The sequence below is a fragment of the Myotis davidii genome, unplaced genomic scaffold (assembly GCF_000327345.1).
Source record: "Myotis davidii unplaced genomic scaffold, ASM32734v1 scaffold77, whole genome shotgun sequence".
Lineage (NCBI taxonomy): Eukaryota > Metazoa > Chordata > Mammalia > Chiroptera > Vespertilionidae > Myotis > Myotis davidii.
Genome location: NW_006289713.1, coordinates 1,880,047 through 1,904,530, shown reverse-complemented (window position 1 = coordinate 1,904,530; position 24,484 = coordinate 1,880,047). Strand labels below are relative to the sequence as shown.

Here is a 24,484-nt window from a genome sequence, read left to right as displayed (position 1 = left end):
TAGACCATTCTGCATAATTATGTACCTACAGAAAGTAAAGTAAGGCCCTTTAATTAATTATCTTTGTGTAAATCCTGTACAAACACGAACTTGCCATGAGAGAGCAGTGTGTGTGGTACAGGACAATGAGCCTGAAGCAGATGCAGTCCAGCACTAGGATCTCTGGGCCTTCGATGGCTCCATCCTCTCCTCCCCACATGGTGAACTGATCTCCCTCAGGCGCACTCATTCCTAGGTTCCTGTGACTTAGTCAGCACCAGGCTTCAAAGCCCTGGGCACTACTGACAGATCAGCTCTACAAATCAGGAAGTCACAACAGAAGAGGAAAATGGTGTGGAAGGCCAGCAGCCTGGGGAAAGCAGACCCTGAGAGAGTGTCCCGGCCAGAACACATGCTCCTAATAAAGCAGAATACAGTCCAAGAAGACATTGATGTCAGAACCCATCTCCATCTTTGTTTGAAAAACATAGTCGATTTCACCTTGGAGAAAGAAAAAGTGGAATTCCCTGAAGATTTTGAGACCATAGAACAAAATCATTTAGACTAGGGTAAACCAGTAATAGTATAAATAGGTGTATTCTGGACCAGACTTGCAAAGAGATGGCCCAACATGAACTAAATAGAAGTGGGTGAGGGCAAGACTGAAAAGAAAAGAAACTGACATCATTTCATAGCAACTCCCAGCTACCATCCCATTAAAATCATAAATATTAATCCCCTATCTTCAATCTTCTTCCAGCGTGTAATGTGGTAAATAACATGCTTTTTCCTTTCTACCATATTCTGAATGCATTTCACAGAAAACTAGGCAAAATAAGTGCTGTAAAAAAATCAATTTATTGGCTTCTATACATACAATTCTCAGTATAGTGATCATTAAAATTAAATACTAAATAGTTCAAGGAAATGTAAAATTGTATGTGAAAACTAAGATGTTAAAAAATGTTCTGAGAAACCGTTTTTACAGGATACAGTAGTTCCCCTTATCCGAGGCTTTGCTTTCTTCAGTTTGTTACCCATGGTCAACCACGGTCCAAAAATAGTGTTCACCATTATGATTAGTGTGATGAAATCTCATGCTTTGCTGCCAGGGATGTGAATCATCTCTTTGTCCAGTGTATCCAAGCTGTATATACTTACCCACCGATTAATCACTTATCAGCCAAGTTGGTGATCAGATTAACTGCAGTGCTTGTGTTCGAGTAACCCTTATATTACTTAATAATGGCCCCAAAGACCAAGAGTAGTGATGCTGGCAATTTTGATATGCCAAAGAGAAGCCATCGTGTGCTTCCCTTAAGGAAAAATGTAAGTAACAAAAGATATTTTGAAAGGGGAAGAACAAGATGGCTGCAAATGCCAGTATCTCATAACTACATCAGAATTACAATTAAAATACAGAACAACCATCATTCAGAACCAACTGAAATCTGGCTGAATGAAGTCCTACAACTAGACCAGTAAAGAAGAAAGTACATCGAGACTGTTAGGAGGGGCGGAGGCCGGTCTGACACCCATGTGTGGCTTATTTTTAATTGGGAGGGATTTCTCGGCTATGGAGGCACCCTGTGAGGAGCTAGGGGTCCTAGCCCCACATCAGCCCCCATCTCAGGGTTCCAGAGCTGGGAAGAGAAGTTTCTGTAACTTCAGAATGTACAAATCAGCAGGGACTGTGGCTGAGTAACAGACCCAGGCTGCTGGAGACCCAGGCAGTTCCTCTAAAGGGCCCGAGAATGAACTTACTCAGACTCGATCCCTCTGGGTTCCAGTGCTGGGGCAGTGGCTAGGCAGAGATTCAGGGGCATATGGGAATAACTTGATTGTCCAGTATTGGAACAAGAACTCGGGGGTGGCTTTCTCTCAGAGAGGAAGACAGGGGTGCTCACAGAGGCCAATGTTCTTATGCTGAGACCTTCCCTCAACCCCACTTCAGGTCGAAGAGCTGACTGGCAGCCAGATCTGAGTTTCCATCAGCCTGGACCACACTGTTTGCTTCACCCAGAAGATTCCGAGACCCTGCCCCACCCAATTTGCAGCCCCATCCAACCTGTTGGCAGCAGCTTTTCCATATGAATGGCCTGTCCTGTCTCAGGGCTTCAGACTTTACTAAACTCTCAAACAAGCAACCGCTGGCATCATCATGCCCCAAAACAATCAATAAGCGGCCCAATATCTGGCACTGGCACCAGCCTGCTTTGCTTCACAACCTGGCCTTGCCTAGGCACTTCTAAGCCCAATACAAGTAGCAGCCATCTGCAGATAGCTCTGTAGCTCCTGCCAGGTGGCCCCAGGTAGTGGCTGACTTTGCACCTCCCCAGAGGCCCCAAAGCCAGTGCACCCAATGGACATCTTCAGACCAGACTAGAATACAAATCTACACATCCACAAGCAACACACTCAAGTGGCACACTAAGGGAACACCCAAGTCCTACTGAAGCAAGTCCTTCTCCAAAGGAGTGTCTCCTGTACAGCAGCTCTTCCATGGTAGTTGTAGCTGGTACTCACAGCCAATTTGCCTGGAGGTCAATTCCTTCCAGTGATGCCAACAGCAATCAAGGCTCAACTACAACAAGACTATGTATACAGCCCACACAGGGCGCACCTAATGTGCCCAGCTCAGGTGACTGGGGAGGCTGAGTCACTGGGCCCTACAGGACATATACTACAGAAGACCACTCTACCAACGCTAGGAGACATAGCAGCTCTACCTAATACATAAAAACAAACACAGGGAAGCAGCCAAAATGCAGAGACAAAGAAACATGTCACAAATGAAAGAACAGAAGAAATCTCCAGAAAAAGAACTAAATGAAATGGAAGCAGGCAAACTACTGGATACAGAGTTCAAAACAATAGTTATAAGGTTGCTCAAGGATCTTAATGAGAGTTTCAAGGGATTTAGTGAGACTTTTAAGGATCTTAGAATTTCAAAGGCATGAAAAAGGTCTATTCAGAAATGAAGAACAGTCCCTACTAGCAGAAAAGACTGGCTTTGCTTACAGCCCCGTTTACGCCTCCTGAGAGGCTGGCTGGGAAAACGGCTGAGGGTTATTTTGCAAACTGTCTGCAAAGCTCCAAGGGTGTCTCACATTAGGAGACTGCTGGCCAGGAGGGCCTCTTCCCAGGGTGGGTTTGGTGATGCGTGGCCAAGAATGGCAGTCAGGGTCCCCTGGAGTGACCCTGGTCCTTGGAGGGGCCAAGGGAAGAGGCAGTTTATGTCACAGGGGCATTATCTGAGGGCCCTCCTGGGACCCACCCAGCAATCCCCCAGTGGAGCAGATGCTGGACCATGAGGCAGTGCACTCCTTCTGTGTGCACTAGTTGTGCCCGGCACCCTTGGCCATATGGGACATTACCCAGCATGAATTAAGGTAGAAAATGCCAGACAACTGGGACAGAACTTGGAGATCAAAAATAACCCTCTCCCCGCTCACAGTCACACGAGGAAACAGGCCCAGAGAGGGGGAGGGCTTGCCTGACTTCACACAGCAGGTGGGTGGCAGGGGCAGGTCCAGCTTCTGGGGTGTGGCATCTGCATTCCTCCTGGGGGTTTGTGAGATGGTGGGCAGCAGTGGCTCTCAGCTCCATGGGCTCCCCAGGCAAGGACCCCAGTACAGAGGGACTGAGTAGGGCGGGAACACCGTGTTGATGTGAGTGGTTGTCCCGGAGCCTCCTGTGGGCTGAGCTGTGAGGACCAGCCCAGAAGGGAAGTGGCAGGAAGCTACTTCCCTTCTGGAGTCCTCCCTACAGGGCCCCTTCCCTAGTGGATCCTTCAGGAATCCTCTCAGAGCCCCTCTCCTCAGCTTCTTCCTCAGCACACTGTCTGCCCGGCCCTCCCCATAGGGGAATGTGGCTGCATCTGCACTCACATCCTTGGCAGCCGGGAAGGGGGAATGGAGCCGTTTACAGGTGGGACATCGGCACTTTTAAGACATCTGTTTTGAGGAGTAATGAATTTAAGAAGACAGCCCCCACCCCCCAGATTCAGAATTCACACCTAATAACAACAACGGAATAGCTGAGTGCCAACGCACTGTTGCTATGCAATGCCAAGTTGCTTTTCCAAGGTGTCTGGTCTGCATGGTACTAAATTCAGTCTCCATGTTTTGGCTCTCCCAGAGGGTTTATTAAAATAGCTGAATATCATCAAACCATCCAGCAAGATCAAAATGATTGTTTGCAGGCTGCGCAGACTTCACAGAATGAAATGATTCAGGACAACATAGAATTTCACCACTGAGATGATTAAGAGGTAAAATTTACTGTGCTTGCTTTTCAGAGGTTTTAGGTAAAGTCTGACCTCTCCTGCTCAGTAACGATAATTCCCAGGTGAATGTCTCCTTTGGGCCAAATCCTTAAGGTGCATAGTCTCTAATCCTACAATTTATCCCACTGAATTGGCATTCCCATTTCACAGACTAGGAAATTGAGGCTCAGAGATTGAGCAGCAAGCCAGTGTCTTCTATGTGGGAAACCCAGTTCCTTCTAACCCAGCGTTGGGGGGCAATTTGCTTTTAAAGGGGGGCAATCTGAGAATGAGCTATTAACAGTGAATTGCATTTCTTATGGTTCTAGGGGCTTCATATACAGTCTACAAATATATACTGTGACATATTAATGCAAAAAAAGAGATGAAGAATAAACGAACTGAAATAATAGTTTACAGGGATTCCAGAGTAGAGTAAAGGATTCTGAGAATCAAATCAACAATTTGGAATATGAGGAAGCAAAAAATACGCAAACAGCAAAAACAAAAATATGAAGAAAGTGTAAGGAGTCCATATCAACTTCAAGCATACCAGCATTCGTATTATGGGGGTGCCAGAAGGAAAAGAGAAAGAGCAAGATATTGAAAATCTATTTGAAGAAATAATGACAGAAAACTTTCCCCACTTGGTGAAAGAAAAATAGATTTACAAGTCCAGGAAGCCCAGAGAGTCCCAAACAAGAGGAACCCAAAGAGGCCCATACCAAGACACAATATAATTAAAATGCCAAGGGTAAAGACAAAGAGAGAATCTTAAAAGCAGCAAGACAAAAGCAGTCAGTTACCTATAGGGATTGCCCATATGACTGTCAGCTGATTTCTCAACAGAAACTTTGCAGGCCAGAAAAGAGTGGCAAGAAATATTCAAAGTGATGAAAAGCAAGGACTTTACAATCAAGATTACTCAGCAAAGCTATCATTTAGAATTGAAGGTCAGATAAAGAGCTTAACAGACAAGAAAAAGCTAAAGGAGTTCATCACCACAAAATCAGTATTACATAAAATGTTGAAGAGTATTCTTTAAGAAAAGGAAGAGGAGGAGGAGGAAGAAAAAAGATTAAAAAAATGTGAACAATAAAATGGCAAAAAGTACATATCTATCAATAATTGCATCTAAAAATCAAAATAAATGAACATGGAACCTAATGAACAAACTAAACTGATGAATAAGACACCCTCCCTGGGAGGTATGGAAACATGGAACAGATTGACAAATCTCAGAGGAAAGACGGCAGGCGGGGAGGGGGACAATGGAGGAAAAAAAGGGGCACATCTGTAATACTCTCAACAATAAAAATTTTGAGAGACCACTTCCACATAACTTTTATTACAGCACACCATTATAACCATTCTATTTTATTAGTTACTAGAGGCCCAGTGCATGAATTCATGCACCGGTGAGGTCTGGTTGGCCTACCCCAATGGGGGCCAAACAGACTGGGCCAGCAGGGGGGAGGGGACACAGGAGGTTGGCCGGCTGGCCCCACCATCAATTGGGGAGGGGGGGTTGCCAGCCCAGGGGAGGGGCTGTGAGCAGTTGGCCTGCCGGCCCTGCCCCCAATCAGAGTTGGGGGGATGAGTTGAGGGGCCATGGGAGGTTGGCTGGCTGGCCCCGCCCTAATCCGGCCGAACAGGCCAGGGAGAGGGGCCGTCCCCTGATCAGGCAGTGCGCGTCATATTGACCAGTCGTTCCGGCGTTCCGGTCACTTGGCTTTTATATATATATTGCTATTAATCTCTTACTGTGCCTAATTTATACATTAAACTTTATCATAGGTATGTATGTATAGGAAAAAAGCACAGTATATAGAGTTAGTACTATTAAGTTTCAGGCACCCACTGAAGGTCTTGGATCATATCCCCCATGGATAAGGAGATCTCTACTGTAATCAAACTTGTTACTCAGAATGTCTTTCTTAAGTGGTTTACCCCCAAATAGAAAAGGGGTGGAAGGAAAGAAAAGTGAAAGAAGAGCAGGTCTACATCATGTCTCCTGAAAAAGATATCATTTAGATACTTTATCATTCTGAACTCAAGATTCAAAACCAGTAAAAAATATGTACTCATGTTTGTTTGCAAATCCAAGTGCATTTCGTTCAAGCAATATCAAACTTCCTGAATAGATACAAATCAACATTGATAAACTCCAACACTTTAATTTTTTTAAAAGATTCACCTATTTAAATTGCATCTGTATGATTCTTCCCACATAAAATAAACTCAGATTTGTCATTTTATGTTAACTTTCTTAAAAATCAGAGTACATAGGCGCAGACGCCCCCACTGCCAGCTCCTTCAGGCTATTCTGTTGGGGGGGGGGGGGGGGGGCGGACGGAATACTGACAGTGGAGAGAGAAAGGTACATGCCAGTGTCTCATCTTGGACTATCTACTAGAAAATGGATCTGTTTCAGAATTTCACTCCAGTGAGAAAACACAAAGTAGCACAGGGTCTGAACTTGGTCAGATGTTATCTGATGAGAAGCATTTTAATACCTTCATAGAGAAAAATTATGAGATTTATTCTCAAAGATTCACTGTTCATATTTTTCAAGGAAGTACCTCACGCTCTGAGAAAGGAATCAAAATGCAGTGAAACATCAAGCCATCCAGCAGTGCTCTTGATAATCTCTCACCATGTGTTTTCTCTGTCCAATGTGCTCTGTTTTGCTGACTAAGTAGGACTCTATTCCTTGCTCCAAAAGACTAAGGTAAACTAATGGAGTAGAGGGAATGTGAAGGCACCTTGAAAACTATGGATTGTGGAGCTGTTTCAGGTCTGGGGAATCTGCAAGTCAGACACTTGAAACCCATACATATGGCTATGGACATGAACATAGGCATCAATCAAACAGCTCCACCACTTACTGGCTGAAATTGTTGAGCAAGTGATTTAATCTGTGCCTCGGTCTTCTCATCTATAAATTGGGGGGAAATCACCATCTTCCTGGGTCACTGGAGCACAGGCAAGTGCTTGTTGCACATTGGCAGCTGCGATTAATGACAGTATCCCACTCCCTTCAGTCAGTGACTGGGGTTTGATGATCCATTTCAAATTACATTTGCAGAGTACTTTACTTTTCTGTGTTATTTGAAGCCTCTAACTAGCCTCGGCTGAACAGGGTATTATTTCTACTTTACAAATGAAGGTGGGAGTTAAGACGATCCAAAGACATCCTCCCTGGGAGTGCTTGGCAGGTCTTTTAACTGGGGTGATCTCTTGGGGCCACAGCAGGGTCAGTAAGCTCCAAGTAAACTAACATAGATTTTATCCTCTTGGGGATAAAATAATTCCATCTTCCAAAATCACCTCTGAATAGAGGAGTCTGCAATTCCCTTGTCTAAAAAGTGCCTCGGAGTCTTGAGAATAAACCCTCTGTATTTCTTCAAGGTCTCACAGAATGTGTCTGAGGGAATGATTATGAGAGAATACTGAAGGGCTAAGGAGGGACAGGGAAGTTAGAATGAACAGGGACAGGGGCAGGAGTGAGGGCTCACTCCCCTGGGGAAAGGTTGACTGAGGTCTTCACACTGAGGGGGAGAGACTTCACAAGTATCAGGGTTAATTTAATAATAAGGGCAGGAAAGCCTTTTGGCTCAGTGGATAGAGCGATGGCTGGAAGACCAAAAGGTCCCGGGTTCGATTCTGGGCAAGGGTATGCCCTGGTACGGGCGAGTGCAGCAGGCAACCAATTGATATGCTTCTTGTTTCTGTCTTTCCTTCTCTCTTCCACCCTTTCTAAAAATCAATGGCAAAATATCCTAGGGTGAAGATTGTTAGTTAAATAAATAAATAAATAAATAAGCAAGCAGGAAAGATGATTTTGGTAGCAGCAATGCTCTTGATAAAAAAACAAATGAAAAGGACAACAAATATAGAGGTGGAAAACTGAACAACTTTGAAAATTTTTAACTTCATCAAGTAAACACCAAATTGAATTTTTTCTGGTTTCATTATGAGACTTTTTATGGAAAATATCATTAAAAGGAATAGTTGGGAGAAGTCATAAGAAAAAATATAAGAATGGATAAGTAGCATGAAGAAAAACAGAGCTGGGAGATGTTCCAGGTGGTCTAAAAAGTTGCTAAGATCATTCCCTACAACTCCACAAAAAACTTCTTCAAATCTTACACAGGTTTCAAAATCTGGAAGCATCAACCAGGGAAGGTAAAGAAAAGTCTGGCTTGCCCTAGCTGGTTTGACTCAGTGGATAGAGCGTTTGTCTGCGGACTGAAGGGTCCCAGGTTCAATTCCAGCCAAGGGCACATGCCGGGGTTGCGGGCTCGATCCCCCCGAGTAGGGGGCGTGCGGGAGGCAGCCAGTCAATGATTCTCTCTGATCATTGATGTTTCTCTCTCTCTCTAACCCTCTCCCTTCCTCTCTGAAATCAATAAAAACATATTATTATTTTTTTTTAAAAAAGGGCTGGCTTGCCACATACACATCACTCTAACTTCCAAGATGACCATGAAAAGAAGTACAGAATTTCCAAATTTGTAGAGCATAGAAAAGAATCTAAAAAAGGACACAAAAAAGATTTCAGGACAAATAAAACACACACACAAAACAATAGAATATGATAGCCCTAAATGTTTACTAAGTACAAAAGTAAAAGGACTAAGAAATCTAGTAAAAGACAAAGTTTGTCAGATTGGAATGAAAAAAGTAATCTACCTACCTCAGAATAAGGGAGGGATTATCTAATACATAAAAATCTAGAAAGACTTAGAGAAAAGAAAAGAAAAGAAAAGATATGCCAGGTAAATATTGAACAGAAGAGCTGAAGTTGCTGCATGAATACTGGATACAGGCTTGAGGCCAAAACACAACTCATGAAATAAAGTTAGTCATTATAACATAACAAAAGGTTCCTTTCACTAAAGAGATAAGATGGTTCCCAATACTTATACACATAATAGAACAGTGTGGGGGTTCAGAAAAGGCCTCACCAAGATGTGTCTCAGTGGTATGCAGATTTTTGAGCTAAGGGCAATTTTAGCTTTAGGCTCAAGTGAAAATTCTGCCCCTCCTTTTAACTGCCTAAAAAAAATTGAATTAGAGGCCTTGACCATAATAAGATATTATCAGCAATAATATGGTAGGGCAAACTTCTATTTACTAAACATCTGTTCTTCATACCATCCTGCAATGACCATTTGAACCTCATCCCTACCGCCGAATGTCTTATGTACTCTTACGTACCTCAGTCTTAACCCCCCTCCCCCAATTCTATCTCTGCCCTCTCATATAAGTGGGGTCCCTGACTCCCTTATGTATGCAGGATTTCCATACATATGTATGTATTAAATTTGGTCATTTTTGGTTGCTAATCTGTCTCATGTCTGTTTGATTATTAGACCAGCCATAAGAACCTTGAGGCTAGAAAAACAGTTTCTTCCTCCCCGACAACAGTCTCAAAAAGCAGAACAGGGAAAACAGACACAGCCACAATCAAAGGAGTAGACTTTAAAATACCGTCCAGGCCTGGCCAATGTGGCTCAAGCATCATCCCATATACAAGAAGGTGGCGGGTTCAATTCCCAGTCAGAGCACATGCCCAGGTTTCAGGTTCCATCCCGGGTTGGGGGAACGTGCAGGAGGCAACTATCTATCTATCTATCTATCATCTATCTCTCTCTCTCATAAATAAAAAATAAATTAAAAACCATGGAAAACAAACAATACATGGAGATGGGTAAGAAAATCTAGAATTTTTGAAATAAAATAAAAACTTCCAGTAACTCATAGGCCAAGGAGATAACTCCTACCAAAAATTAGAATACAGAAGATTTGAACACAATAGCAAGCATTATGCAATGAGCATATACAAAACATTCCAGCCAATAATCACAAATGCCCATTCTTTTCAAGGACACCGGAACAAAAGCTCATGAAAATTCACACAAACCTATAGAGCAAGTCTAAAAAAATCTTAAAGGACCTACATCTTAACCATAATGCAATTTAGATGGGGTAGGGAGTGACCATGAACACCTTAAACCTGGGAATTATAAAATGCACTTCTGCCCTAGCCATTTTGGCAAAGTGGACACTAGTAGAGCACCGGCCTGTGGACTGAAGGGTCCCAGGTTCAATTCCGGTCAAGGGCACATCCCCAGGTTGCCGGCTTGCTCCCCAGCAGGGGGTGTGCAGGAGGCAGCCCTCAATGATTCTCTTTCATCATTGATGTTTCTATCTCTCTCCCTGAAATCAATAACAATATATTTAAAATACATGTATTTTTTAAAATGCACTTCTAAGTGTAAGGGTCAGGGAGGAAATCAGGGTGGGAATTAAAAATCTTTAAGCCCTAGCTGGTTTGGCTCAGTGGATAGAGTGTCAGCCTGCGGACTGAAGGGTCCCGGGTTCGAATCCAGTCACGGGCATATGCCCAGGTTGCAGGCTCAATCCCCAGTAGGGGGCGTGCAGTCAGCAACCAATCAATGATTCTCTCTCATCATTGATGCTTCGATCTCTCCCTCTCCCTTCCTCTCTGAAATCAAATTTTTTTTAAAAAAATCTTTAAAATTGGGAATGACAAAATAATACACAGTAAATTGGGAAATCCAGGTTTAAAAGTTCTTAGAGGGAAATCTATTTATCTCCAGAAGGTATCCCAATAAAGAGGTATTTATTTTTAATTTTTTTAATGTATTTTTATTGATTTCAGAGAGGAAGGAAGGGAGAGAGGGAGAGAGAAACATCAATGAGAGAGAATCATTGATCAGCTGCCTCCTGCACACCACCTACTGGGGATCAAGCCCACAACCCAGGCACCCTTGAGGAGGGCCGGAACAAAAGCATGGATGGAGTGTTTGTGTGAACTAATACAAATTCAAAGTAAACATCATTACATAAAAGGGTACGGTCTTTTTTTTTCAATAGTTTTATTCATTTCAAACGGGCCGGATCCGGCCTGCGGACCGTAGTTTGCCCACGGCTGAGCTAAATGATATAGAACAAACTAAATGACGCAACAGGAAAGCAGTAAGGAAAATGAGAAAGGGAGGGCTTTCAGGTCACTCTCATACTAGATGAGAGTGACTTAAGGGAGGTGACCATGTGCAATGCATCGACCAGACTCTGGCTGGGATAAAACACTGGACAACAAAAAGTCTCTTCATGGTGAGCACAGAAAATGAGATAGAGGAATACTGAAAGGAAAGGTGGCAATCACTGAATAAAAAAGAGGCACTAGTAAGGTTTTATAAAATTAGTAAGTATAATTTATGTAGGCATATAAGCTAGGGCAGTGGTCTGCAAACTGCGGCTCTTTAGCCCCTTGAGTGTGGCTCTTTCACAACATACCAGCTCTTCCACAAAATACCGACTTCTGCGCATGGGCCACAGTTTCAATCGCACTGTACGTGCGCGCCCGCACGTGGTATTTTGTGGAAGAGCCACACTCAAGGGGCCAAAGAGCCGCATGTGGCTCGTGAGCCGCGGTTTGCCAGCCACGGAGACAGGGTTCAATCAGAGACACTGCTATATATTAAACAGGCACTATACTAAGAAATTTATTTCAAAAAATAGGCTTGCAGCAGCAATTTTAACCTTTTTCATCTCATGGCACACATGAACTAAGTACAAAAATTCTGTGACACACCAAAAAGTATATTTTTGCCCAACTGACAAAAAAGGAGGTATAATTTTGATTCATTCACACTGAAAGGCCATCGTTGTATTAGCTGTCATTTTTTTAATTTGACAATTTAAGGGGAAAGAAGTCAATGCCCCTGACTAAAAATGTTTTTAAAATGTTTCCAGCACACTGGCTTACAGTAAGTAGTGTGAGGGCTGGCAACACAAATCTGAAAATGACAGGTTGCGTTCTGGGAAAGAAACTTCAGCTCTGCTTGTCTTAAGACCTCTGAACACATTACATCAGTCCACCAACATTACCTGGGATGCTCTGCCTTACTCCAACTGATCATGGACTATACACGTATCTACAAATTTTCAGTAACAACTAAACTAGCACTGTAACTTAACCAGGTCAATCCATAAACTGACCTTGTGAGACAGATGTGCACATGTATACATGCATGTTGGGGTCCAGCTCCAGCAGGTCCAGGGGTTCCCAAAGGAGTGGAAGGAGTCGGCGAAGAATGAAGGACACGGAGACAGCGTCCAGTTGATTAGCATAGCGAGGTTCTCTAGCCAGGTTCTAGCCAGGATCTCCCTTTTATTGTCTTGTTACATCTGTATTTATACCAGTTCATTTTAATCCTATCAATTTCTATTCCAAAGGTTAGGGCGTTTCTTATCTCCACTCCAGGGAGTAAAGATTATGTAGCTTAAGCGCAATTGTTCGTAAAGTGATTAATTACCCGCCTGGCACTTAATTAAGGGGTTCTATTCCTTCCCTAACTCCAGGAAAAAATCCTCACCTGGGGAAAACAACCTTTCTCGGGGAGGTGGTCCTGTTTAAAACACATAGCATTAAGAGGGGGAGCAAACATATGCCATATATGCCAGGTCCCTTGAAACATAAGCTGTACAGATGTTTCTTCCCTGCAGTGACTATGTCAAGCAGCAAGTGTGGATCGGCTTCCGGCACATGCATGCAAACTTGTGCACACGCACACACACACACACACACACAAAAGTATATCTTTTCTAGGCAGTGAAAATGTGACATGTTTTCTTTTTCCTTTTCACTGTTTCCTAATTTTTTAAAATGCAGAGTATTACTTTAGCAATTAAGGATGTTTTATTCTTATTTATGGACAATCCTCACCCGAGGATATTTTTCCATTGGTTTTTAGAGACAGTGGAAGGTTGAGGGAGAGACAGAGAGAGAAACATCAATGTGAAAGAGACACATCGATTGGTTGCCTCCAGACCAGATACATGCCCTTGACTGGAACTGAACCCAGAATCTTTCAGTCCACAAGCCAACACTCTATCCACTGAGCAAAACTGGCCAGGGCAGTAAAGGTTATTTTAAAAACAAAACAAAAACAAAAGAGATGAACAAAAAAAGCCCACCTTATAATTGATATTAGGGGAAAGGTATCCAATATCTCACCTTTAAGTACCTGCTCTTTAGCAGACTGAGGAAGTTTTCTTTTTTTCTCAGTTTGTAAAGAGTATTTCTATCAAGAATGGGTATGGAATTTTGTCAAATGCCCTTTTTTCTGGTATCTTTTTGAGATGACCTCATGGTTTTTGTTATTACGTCAATATTCCATCATTGATTTTTTTCACGTTAAACCAAATTTGTTCATGATGTATTATCTTTTTACATCACTAAATTCAATTTGCTACAAAGGATTTTTACAGCTATATTCTGGAGGGTGTTAATCTATAGTTTTCTTTTTTCATCGCAGTCTTCTTCAATTATGGTATCAAGGCAATCCTGCCTCATGGAACAAGACAGGATGTGTGCCATCCTGTGCTGTGGAGGAGCCTATGTATAGCTAACATTACTTATTCTTTAGTGGATGATAAAATCACCAGTGAGGCCATCTAGGACTGGCAGTTTCCTTGTGTCAAGAATTTTAATTAAAAATTAAATTTCTTTGATATAGGATTATTCGTGTGATCTATTTCTTCTTCAGTGAGTAAGTGTCTTTTAAGGAATGTGTCCGTTTCATCTGAATTGTCAAATTTATTGGCATAAAGTTGTTATCCTTATCCTTTTAGCAGCTATAGAATCGTAGTGATGTTTTTTATCTCTCCCATGACTGATACTGAAATGTCATTTTGTTATACAGTTTGGCTAAAAATTTTTTGGTTTCATTTACCTTTTCAAAGAAATAACTTGGTTCCACTGATTTTTCTCTATTGCATTTTTTAATGTTCATTTCAATAGATTTTTTAAAAATCATAGGACAAAACTCTACTCCCATTCACATTTTTAAAAAGCTTTCTAAGAAGAAAACTTTTGTTTTATTAGTTTAAGTCCTTTATCCATTTTGAGTTTATTTTTGTGAATGGTGTAAGTTGATGGTCTACTTTCATTTTTTTGCATATATATGGTCCAATTTTCCCAAAACCATTTAGTGAAGAGACTGTCTTGACTCCATTGTATGCTCTTGCCTCCTTTGACAAATACTAATTAAGTATAATAACTTGGGTCAATTTCTGGATTCGACAATGAGGTACCACCTCACACCTATCAGAATGGCTATCATAAAAAAAATCAGCAAAGGACAAGTACTGGCGAGAAAAAGGAACCCTATTACACTGCTGGTGGGAATGCAGACTGGTGCAGCCACTGTGGAAAACAATATGGAGTTTCCTTTAAACATTAAAAATGGAACTCCCATTTGACCCAGTAATCCCACGTCTAGGAATATATCCCAAGAAATCAGAAACACCAATCAGAAAGAATATATGCACATCTATGTTCATAGCAGCACAATTTACAATAGCAAAGATTTGGAAACAGCCTAAGTACCCATCAGCAGATGAGTGGATTTAAAAATTGTGGTACATCTACACAATGGAATACTACGCTGCTGTAAAAAAGAAGGAACTCTTACCATTTGCACACGCATGGATGGACATGGAGAGCATCATGCTAAGCAAAATAAGCCAGTCAGAGAAAGATAAAATATCACATGATCTTACTCATCTGTGGAATATAATGAACATAAACGGAACAAAAATAGATCCAGAGACAGAGAAGCATCGAACAGACCGTCAATGGACACAAAGGTGGGGGTGGGGTTGGGGTAAGAGATCAACCAAAGCACTTGTATGCATGCATATAAACATAACCAATGGACACAGACACTAGGGGGTGGGAGTGGCCGGGGAGAGGTCAATGGGGGAAAAAGGAGACATATGTAATACTTTAATCAATAAAGAATAAAAATAGCCGAAACCGGTTTGGCTCAGTGGATAGGGCGTCGGCCTGCAGACTGAAGAGTCCCAGGTTCGATTCCGATCAAGGGCATGTACCTGGGTTGCGGGCACATCCCCAGTAGGGGGTGTACAAGAGGCAGCTGATCGATGTTTCTCTCTCATCGATGTTTCTAACTATCCCTCTCCCTTCCTCTCTGTAAAAAATCAATAAAATATATTAAAAAAGAAGAAGAAAAGTAAGTAAATAAATAAATTGCTGAATTTTATGTTATAGGAATCATTAAATAAAGAAAAAGAAAACTTGGTCAACCTAATAAAGAGAATCTATTAAAATTCAATAGGTAACATTAATTGTGAGCAGCTCAAAACATTTCCCTTAAGGCTATGAACAAGACAAGAATGCCCACTGTCAACTTTTATTCAGTACTGTACTGCAGGTCCTAGATAGTGCAATAAGACATGAAAAAGAAATAGAAGGTATACAAAATGTAAAGGAGAAATTAAAACTGTCTTTACTTACATTCAACATAAACATCTATGTAGAAAATTCTATGGAATCTTAAAAAACACACACACACTACTATTATATGTCCTGCCGGTGTAGCTCAGCAGTTGAGCGACGACCGAGGAACCTGAGGCCGCCAATTCATTCCTAGCCAGGGATGCAGGCTCGAACCCCTGTAGGGGTTGTGCAGGAGGCAGCAGATCGATGATGTTTCTCTCTCATCACTATTTCTATCTCTCTATTCCTTTCCCTTTCTCTCTCTAAAACAATCAATAAAAACATATTTAAAACAAAATAAAACTACTACTATATGTGAGTTTAACAAAATTGCAAGACAGGTCTCTATTTTTAAAAAATCAATTGTGCCCTAGCTGGTTTGGCTCAGTGGATGGAGCGTCGGCCTGCAGACTGAAGGGTCTCGGGTTCGATTCCGGTCAGGGGCGCATGCCTGGGTTGCGGGCTCGGTCTCCGGTGGGGGACGTGCAGGAGGCAGCTGATCAGTGAGTCTTTCATCATTGATGTTTCTCTCCCTCTCTCCCTTTCCCTTTCTCTCTGAAATCAATAAAAAAAAATATTTTAAAAAAATAAAAAATCAATTGTATTTCTATGCACTACCAAAATTCAATAGGAAACTGACATTTAAAAAAAATTACAGCCCTAACGGGTTTGGCTCAGTGGATAGAGCGTCGGCCTGTGGACTCAAGGGTCCCAGGTTTGATTCTGGTCAAGAGCATGCACTTTGGTTGCGGGCACATCCCTGGTGGGGAGTGTGGAGGAGGCAGCTGATCAATGTTTCTCTCTCATCGATGTTTCTAACTCTTTATCCCTCTCCCTCCTCTCTGTAAAAAAATCAATAAAATATATATTTTTAAAATTAAGTACAATAACACCTCTAAAATGAATTACTTTTAAAAAATATATGTGTAAGACCTCTCTAAAGAAACATAAAAATCAATTTAGGTCAGATGTCAATTCTCTCCAAATTATTTTACAGATTCAACACAATCTCAATCAGAATCACAGCTGACTCTTTTTGTAACTGATGAGATTATTCTGAAATGTATATGGAAATGAAAAGGGACCTATTATAGCGTATGCAATGTTGAAAAAGAGCAAAGTGGAAAGATATACACTATCTGATTTTAAGAATTATTATAAAGCTAAAGTAATCAAGGTATTATGATAACTAGAATAAGGACTGACATGTAGGTAATATAATAAAGAGTTCAGAAATAGTACCACACATTTACACTCAAGTAATTTTCAATAAAGTTAAAGCAACTGAATCAGAAACAATAATCTTGTTAACAAGTGATGCTGAAATAAGAGTATCCTTATGCAAAAAAGGGGGCCTTTAACCTTACCTTATACAAAATTGATTACACAATAGAATACAGAAATGTAAGAGCCAAAACTACATAACTTCTAACGAAAACATGAAACTTTGTGACATTGGATTAGACAACGACTTCTTAAAGACACAAAAAAAGGATTAAATATCTAAGGAAAATTAGGTTGGACTTCATTAAAACAAAAACCTTTTGCCCTAGACAGTTTGGCTTAGTGGATAGAACATCAGTCTGTGGCCTGAAGGGTCCCAGGTTCGATTTAAGTCAAGGGTACATACCTCGATTGCAGGTTCTCCGGCCCTGGTCAGAGTGTGTGCAGGAGGCAAACAATCGATGTGTTTTCTCTCACATAGATGTTTCTCTCTGTCTCTCCCTCTCCCTTTCACTCTCTCTAAAAAAAACAACAACAAAATAAAACTTTTGTCTTCAAAGGTTTTTTAAAAATATGTTTTTATTGATTTACTTTTTTGAGAGAGAGATAGGAAGGGAGAAGAATAAAGAGATAGAAACATTGATGAGAAAGAAACATCATTGATCCGCTGCCTCCTGCATTGCCCCCCACTAGGGATCGAGCCTGCATCCTGGGCATGTGCCCTGACTAGGAATCAAACTGGTTGCCTCTTGGTTTCTGGGTCATCACTTGTTAAGAAAATGAAAAGAGACTGGCTGGTATGGCTCAGTAGTTGAGTGCTGACCTATGAACCAGGAGATCAGGGTTCGATTCCTGGTCAGGGCACATGCCCAGGTTGTTGGCTCAATCCCCAGTGTGGGGTGTGCAGGAGGCAGCTGATCAATGATTCTCTCTCATCATTGATGTTTCTCTTTCTCTTTCTCTCTCTCTCTCTCTCTTTTCCTCTTTGAAATCAATAAAAATATTTTTTAAAAGAAAATATAAAGAGAAGCCATAGGCTAGGAGAAAATATTTGCACAATATATATCTGGCAATGAACTTATGTCTAAAATATGTAAAGAACTCACTAAGGTACAAAATATATTTTAGAAACTCTCAGTAAGACAACCCCAACTTTGTAAAATGTACAAAAATTACAGATATGAAGGAATGGATACTTCACCAAACAAGATAATCAACATTTGTCATTAGGGAAATGGAAATTAAACCTACAATGGATGCCACTAGATAGCCAGTAGAATGACCGAAATTAAAACATTGACTATACCAAGTGATGGTGAGAATACAAAGCAAATGGACTCATGTTCATTGATGATGGGAACATGAAATTATATGGTCACTTTGGAAAACAGTTTGGCAGTACTTAAAATGTTAAAACATTCCCCTACTATATAACCGAGAAATCCTAATCCTAGGTATTTGCCAAAAAAATAAAATAAAATAAAATAAAACATATAGCCACACAGTGTTTTGTAAGCAACTAGTCACAGCAGCCTTATTTACAATAGTTAAAAACTGCAAACTGTGCAAATGTCTACCAACTATTGATTGTATAAACATATGTATCCAATGGAATGGCACGCAAAGTGAAAGAACCAATCACAAAATACTTCATACTGTATGACTCCATATATATTAAATTCCAGAAAAAGAAAACCTGTTGTGAACCAAGCATATTAGTGGTTTCCTGAGCCCAGGGGATAGCATAAAAGTGTTGATGACAAAGGTACACTTTTGGGGATAGTGGAGATATTCTATTCTAAATCATGACTGTGATGGTGAGAAAAGGGCACTTTGGGATAATGGAGATGTTTTGTCATGATTTGTCATGACTGTACTGATCTGCTAAAGTATCACATTTTATACCTAAAATTGTTGAATTTCATTGTAATTAAATTATGTCTTAATAAATCTCTCAAAAAGAGAGGGCAGAAGAGGATATAGAGACAAGTATTGCCATCTCTTTAAGAGGACTTCTACTGCAAAGGGGAGCCAAGAAATAGAATGGCAACTGGCAATAAAAGTGGGATGGGGTGTTTGGTAATAAAGGGGAAAGAACAGCAAGTTTGCATGCTGATGAGAGCACCCCATGCTCACCCCCTCCAAAAGCAAGTTGGAGGAGAGGAGGTAGCACTACTGGAAGCAGTGACTTCAGCAACAGCGGGCAGACTTTGTACTAGGCAGACAACAGCACACCCTTAAGCACAGTGCGATATACACACAGCTTCTCTAGACTAACTGTGAGAGCTGTTCCGGTTCGATGGCTGCCTCAGGCGATGGAACCAGAGACTGCTGCAGAGCTGGAAAGGAGGCTGACTTCCACTGCAATCCTTCATTACTGAAGAATTGATTCTCATCTCACTTAAGTAAAACTATATCAAACGTAAAATGAAACATGACATAATCTTTTTAACATGTCTATAAATTAAATTATGTACATCTGGACTCTTTTTGTGTTTTTGTCATTACAAGCAATGCTGCCATGGGCATTTCTGACATATGTTCACATACACATGTGCACAGGTTTCCTGTGGTGCCACATAATGTTTGATTCCATTATATAATACTAGTGGCCCTGTGCACAAATCCATGCGCGAGTAGCTCGCTGCAGCTTACTTCAGCTGGCCACCTCGACCACCGTAGCTTGTAGTTCTCCACAGCTTGTAGCTCGCTGCCCCACCCTCCTGCTGATGGGTCGCTATGTGATGGCATTCTGACTAATTTGCATATTACCGTATTATAAGTACAGATGTCCAAAATCCATAGAGATAGTGGTTTGCGTAGGACTGGGGAGGAGAAAATGAGGATGACCAAAAGGTTTCTTTCTGTGGTGAAATGTTCTAAAATCTCCTCTAGTGATAGCTTGAACATGCTAGAAACCATGTTTAAATGGGTAAACTAAGATATTTCGATTCTATCACAAGAAAGCTGATATTTATTTTTATTTTTTAAGTATATTTTTATTAATTTCAGAGTGAAAGGGAGAGGGGGAGAGAGAGAGAAACATCATCGATGAGAGAGAATCATTGATCGGCTGTCTCCTGCTCGCCCCCCAGTGGGGATCAAGCCCACAACCCATTACAAATGCCCTTGACCAAAATTGAACCCAGGACCCTTGAGTCTGCAGGACGACACTGCATCCACTAAGCCAAACCAGTTAGGGCTCTTTTATTTATTTATTTTTTTAGGGAGAGGGAGAGAAAGAGAGTGGGAGGGAGGAAGGGACAAAGAGACAGACATTGATCTGTTATCCCACTGATTTATGCATTCATTCGCTGATTCTTATATGTGCCCCAACTAGGGGCAATGCTATAACCAACTGAGCAATCTGGCTATAAATGATAGGATTTCTCAAAAGGAGTGGGCCTTGTGATGGCCATGCATACACCACGCCCAAGGCCAGGGTTGGAAGCAGGTATCCAGACCAGCACAGCCCTTCTCCAATACTCACTGGCAGGAAGCACACCTCAGTGTGACCCCTAAAGAAATGTGTACCCAAGATGCAACCTTCTTTTCTGTGCTGGTCAATGGGCAGGATGGCACTGGACACAGAGGGACATGTAAAGGAAGGTCTTGCATATAAAGGAAGGTCTGTTATCACAGCTGCTTTGCAAAGAACAAACTGTCATCCTTCTGTACAGCTCTCACATGAATGGGGAGGCCTATCTATGCTAAGGGCTACTTCCTCTTGCTCCAGCCTGTCCAGACCACACACTGCAGCTCTGGCCACACCACTCGTCAGCATAAAAGTGTCCTACAGCTGACCCTTGCCCATCAAATGACCCAATTTAGCATTAATAATCCCCAACTACATAGCTTCCACCTGTTCCTGGGAATGTCTGCAGCTTAGCTAAGCAGGTTTATTTATCATGCCTTGTATACACTGCAAGTTGTGCAAAGTACTATGGCAAAGAGCTAACAAGAGCACAGGCATCCTCCAACATTGTTTCATGAACCCCCAAGGCCTCTTTCACTCATTATTTCTTCTACTCAGTGGCACTTTAGGCAAAGAGGCCCATTACAAAAAAATTATTCTAAAATCACGTTTGAGGAAAGAGTATGAAATAATTAAACCTTAAATATTTAAATATTAACTTTACAGGGTCTAGTTAATTCATCTTAAGACTAGTGGGAAATTATCATACAAGAGAAAAAACAGGAAGCTTCTACCTGTCTCTACAGTGCATCTCAAAGGAAGAGCCAGAAACGCTGGCACGAAGTTTCATCACAAATGAATACCAGTATCAGGCAACAGACCTGTTCACACTAAAGATTCACTAGAATGCAAGAAATATTACATAATGTAGTATTTCTAGTGCTGAGACATGCAGACAACACACCACCACAACCATCAGCACTGTGACACCAGAAACAAGATCAAGCCCTTGCAACTGAACATGAGCTTCCCAGGCCAGCAGGAAGGCGGACCTCGGTAGAACTGAGGCAGGCTGTGTGTCCTCTGTCTGCAATGACTCACAGGACCCCACTCAGTGGGCATGCTATCCCCACCAGGGAACACAGACAGCCCCACCCCTATTCTACCCTCAAAGTCTACTAGCCATGTCATTTTACTGCTTTTAAATAATACACTGCATGGGTTGCTGAAAAACATCCCTTTACTCACTCAAATCTCCTGAGGCATGTATTTTCACAAACTGATTCTACATGCAATAAACAAACTTTGCATTAAGCAAAATAAAAAAATTCTTATTGAAGCAAATATCTCACCCTCGAATTTGAAGTCTCCTCTTCCTCCTCACTCTGTATTTAAAGAGGAAACTCTAAGAAATGACTTCATGAATATTAGATGTCTCCAAATATAAAGCACTTAAGACAATATTTCAATTAAGTAGGATTTATTTTATTTTATTTTTGTTTTTGGTTAATCCTCACCTGTGGATATTTTTCCATTGATTTTTAGAAGAGAGTGGAAGGCAGAGGGAGAGACAGAGAGAAACATCGATGTAAGAGAGACACATTGATTGGTTGCCTCCTGCACACACCGCAACCAGGGCCAAGGAACCTGCAACCAAAGTATCTGGCCTTGACTGGAATCAAACCTGGGACCCTTCAGTCCATGGGCCAACACCCTATCCACTGAGCCAAACTGGCTAGGGCTCAATAAGTAGAATTTCAATGAGTAGTACTAGCCATGTAAAGCCAGTCAGCAATCCATCACCAGGTGAAAAGGCCTCACAAGGTCTGGTGGAGAGCAAAGTGTGCCCAGTTAGCCCACTGCTCCTAGACAGGGACACTAGTTGCAAGGCTGTAGGAATCAGAGATCTGACTCATCTGTGGGTATTTTATCATCAGTGTGTTTCCAATAAAAAGGCTGGGAATGATGTGGCAAGTTCCATTCCCCTAGTTCAGTGGTCGGCAAACTGCGACTCGCGAGCCACATGCAGCTCCTTGGCCCATTGAGTGTGGTTCTTCCACAAAATACCTCGTGCGGGTGCACATGTACAGTGCAATTGAAACTTCGTGGCCCATGCGCAGGAGTCGGTATTTTGTGGAAGAGCCACACTCAAGGGGCCAAAGAGCCGCATGTGGCTTGCGGGCCGCAGTCTGCCGACCACTGTCCTAGCTCCTTAAGGAAAAATAAAAAGCCAAAAGGCAGGAAGGGAACAGTGAGTAAGGAGAGACTAAGCCCCAAGGAGAGTTCACAGAAAGACGCACTGAAGATTCACTAGAATGCAAGAAAAAAATACTGAAACAACACAACTTGGTTTCATCTAAAAACATTTTTTAAAAAACCTAAATGTTACCAACTCTTCCACAGGCAGATGACCACTGGCTGTGTGTGATGTGCCAGTGACCTCCAGGCCAACTAAGACTACGGGAGGAACAAAGGACCATAAATTCTACCCAATGGCTCACAACCTGCTTACTCTCAGCCAAAGCAGGCCTTCAGAACACGGGCAAACAGTCACAGGAATTCCTGCAAGGACCAACACCACATGAGCAATCATGGCAATGAAAACCACAAAAAGGAAAAGCCAACATTCCCATTTCTGGGATAAACTGTTCATTGGCCAGACTGTTGTGCCTGAAAGACCTATTCAAGGTTATTGAATCAGCAAAAAATTTCAAAACTATCACCTGTGTTGAACATCACCTGAATATAAGGTGCATGCTCTGCTTCTAGAAATTATACAGCTATGATATCAAACATCAGTATAAACACAAAACCAGACCTTCAGATCACAGCATTACCGGTATTAAAATAAGGTATTTACAAACAAAGTCTTTGTTCCCTTAATGAACAAAATAAAAAGCAAGATGCTTTTTTTTTTGCAAGATGCTTATTTTACTTTTGTCTTAGAATAAGCAGACATACACTGAGGGGTGAGTAGTTTTCTTTAATGACTGGAGCACGCAATCATCTATTTACAGTGAGCGCCTGTGCTCCATTTAATGTGATGTGGACCATTAAATAACCCCATGAAATAAGCAGAGAGAAAACATGATTATTCTCATCTTGTAGTTAGGGAGACCAGGGCTCAGAAATGTTAAGTGAGTTTCCAAGATCATAAGAAATGGAACTTAGATAAAAGCCAGGGCCTCTTCCTTTAATTCCTGCCTAAACCCTCCAAACCCTAGTGCTAGTGTTGTTGATGAGTGCAAGCCCAGAGCAGAGGAGGGCTGGCTGGCACATAGAAGAATGCATCAGAAACCAAAATGGCGACATAGGTAAACACCGGAAATTGCTGCCTCCCACAACAAATTCAAAAATACAACTAAAAGGCAAAGTGGACATCATCCAGAACCACAGGAAGGCTGGCTGAATGGAAATTCTACAACTAGAAGGAAAGAAAAAAGCACTGAGACTTAGAGGAGCTGCAGAAGTAAAGTGCAGAGGCACGGAGGTGCACGTGGAAAGGGCTGGCAACTGAGGACGCGGCTGTCTTTTTGAATCGGGAGGGAGTCACAAGCCCCCGACTGCTCTGAACTCCAATTCCAGGTGAGTTTCTGGGGACCTAGACTCATAGGGGAGAAACTGGACTGTCTGGCAGCGGGCAGAACTCGGAACTCGAGGGTGGCTTTCTCTCAAAGGTGCTTGCAGCGATTACCAGGACACTGAGACACGGGGCCCCTTAGGGCAGGGCTGAGGATCAGCCATAGCTGCTTGCTCCGCCCTGTTGATTCCCTGAGACCCCACCCCCCCCAAGCTGCGGCAGAGGCTTTTGCAGAATGCCCTGGCCCTTTAGAATCTGAAAATTACCTAACAAACTGCAGCTGGGCCAGACAGTCCCAGAACTTCCAAGAGAAGGCCCAAGGCCCCACAGCAGCTTGCCTTGCTTCACAGCTGGGCCTCCTCTGGGCACTTCCAAACCCAATACAAAGAGGAGGGATCTGCAGATCTCTCAGCAGCTCCTGCTGGGTGGCCCCGGGCAGTGGCTGACTTTGCACCTCCCAGGAGACCCCAGAGCCAGTATATTCAGTGGTCAGTGTGAGACCATATCAAATTAGAATTCTACACATCCATAAGCAACACACTCAGTGACCACCAAAGCCCCACTGAAGCAAGTCCTGCTTCGTAGGAGTGTCTCCTGCACAGCAGCTCTCCCACTGTAGTCGCAGCTGGTCCTCACAGCCAATTGGCCTGGAGGGCAATTCCTCCCAGTGACGTCAACAGT

At 42.1% G+C, this 24,484-nt stretch overlaps 1 protein-coding gene across 6 annotated transcripts in view; it reads right to left on the bottom strand.

The window, feature by feature from the left end:
• The window catches only part of ANKRD11 (ankyrin repeat domain 11), a 220,659-nt gene that overhangs the window by 89,952 nt on the left and 106,223 nt on the right, over nt 1-24,484 (bottom strand). The window lies entirely within an intron of this gene.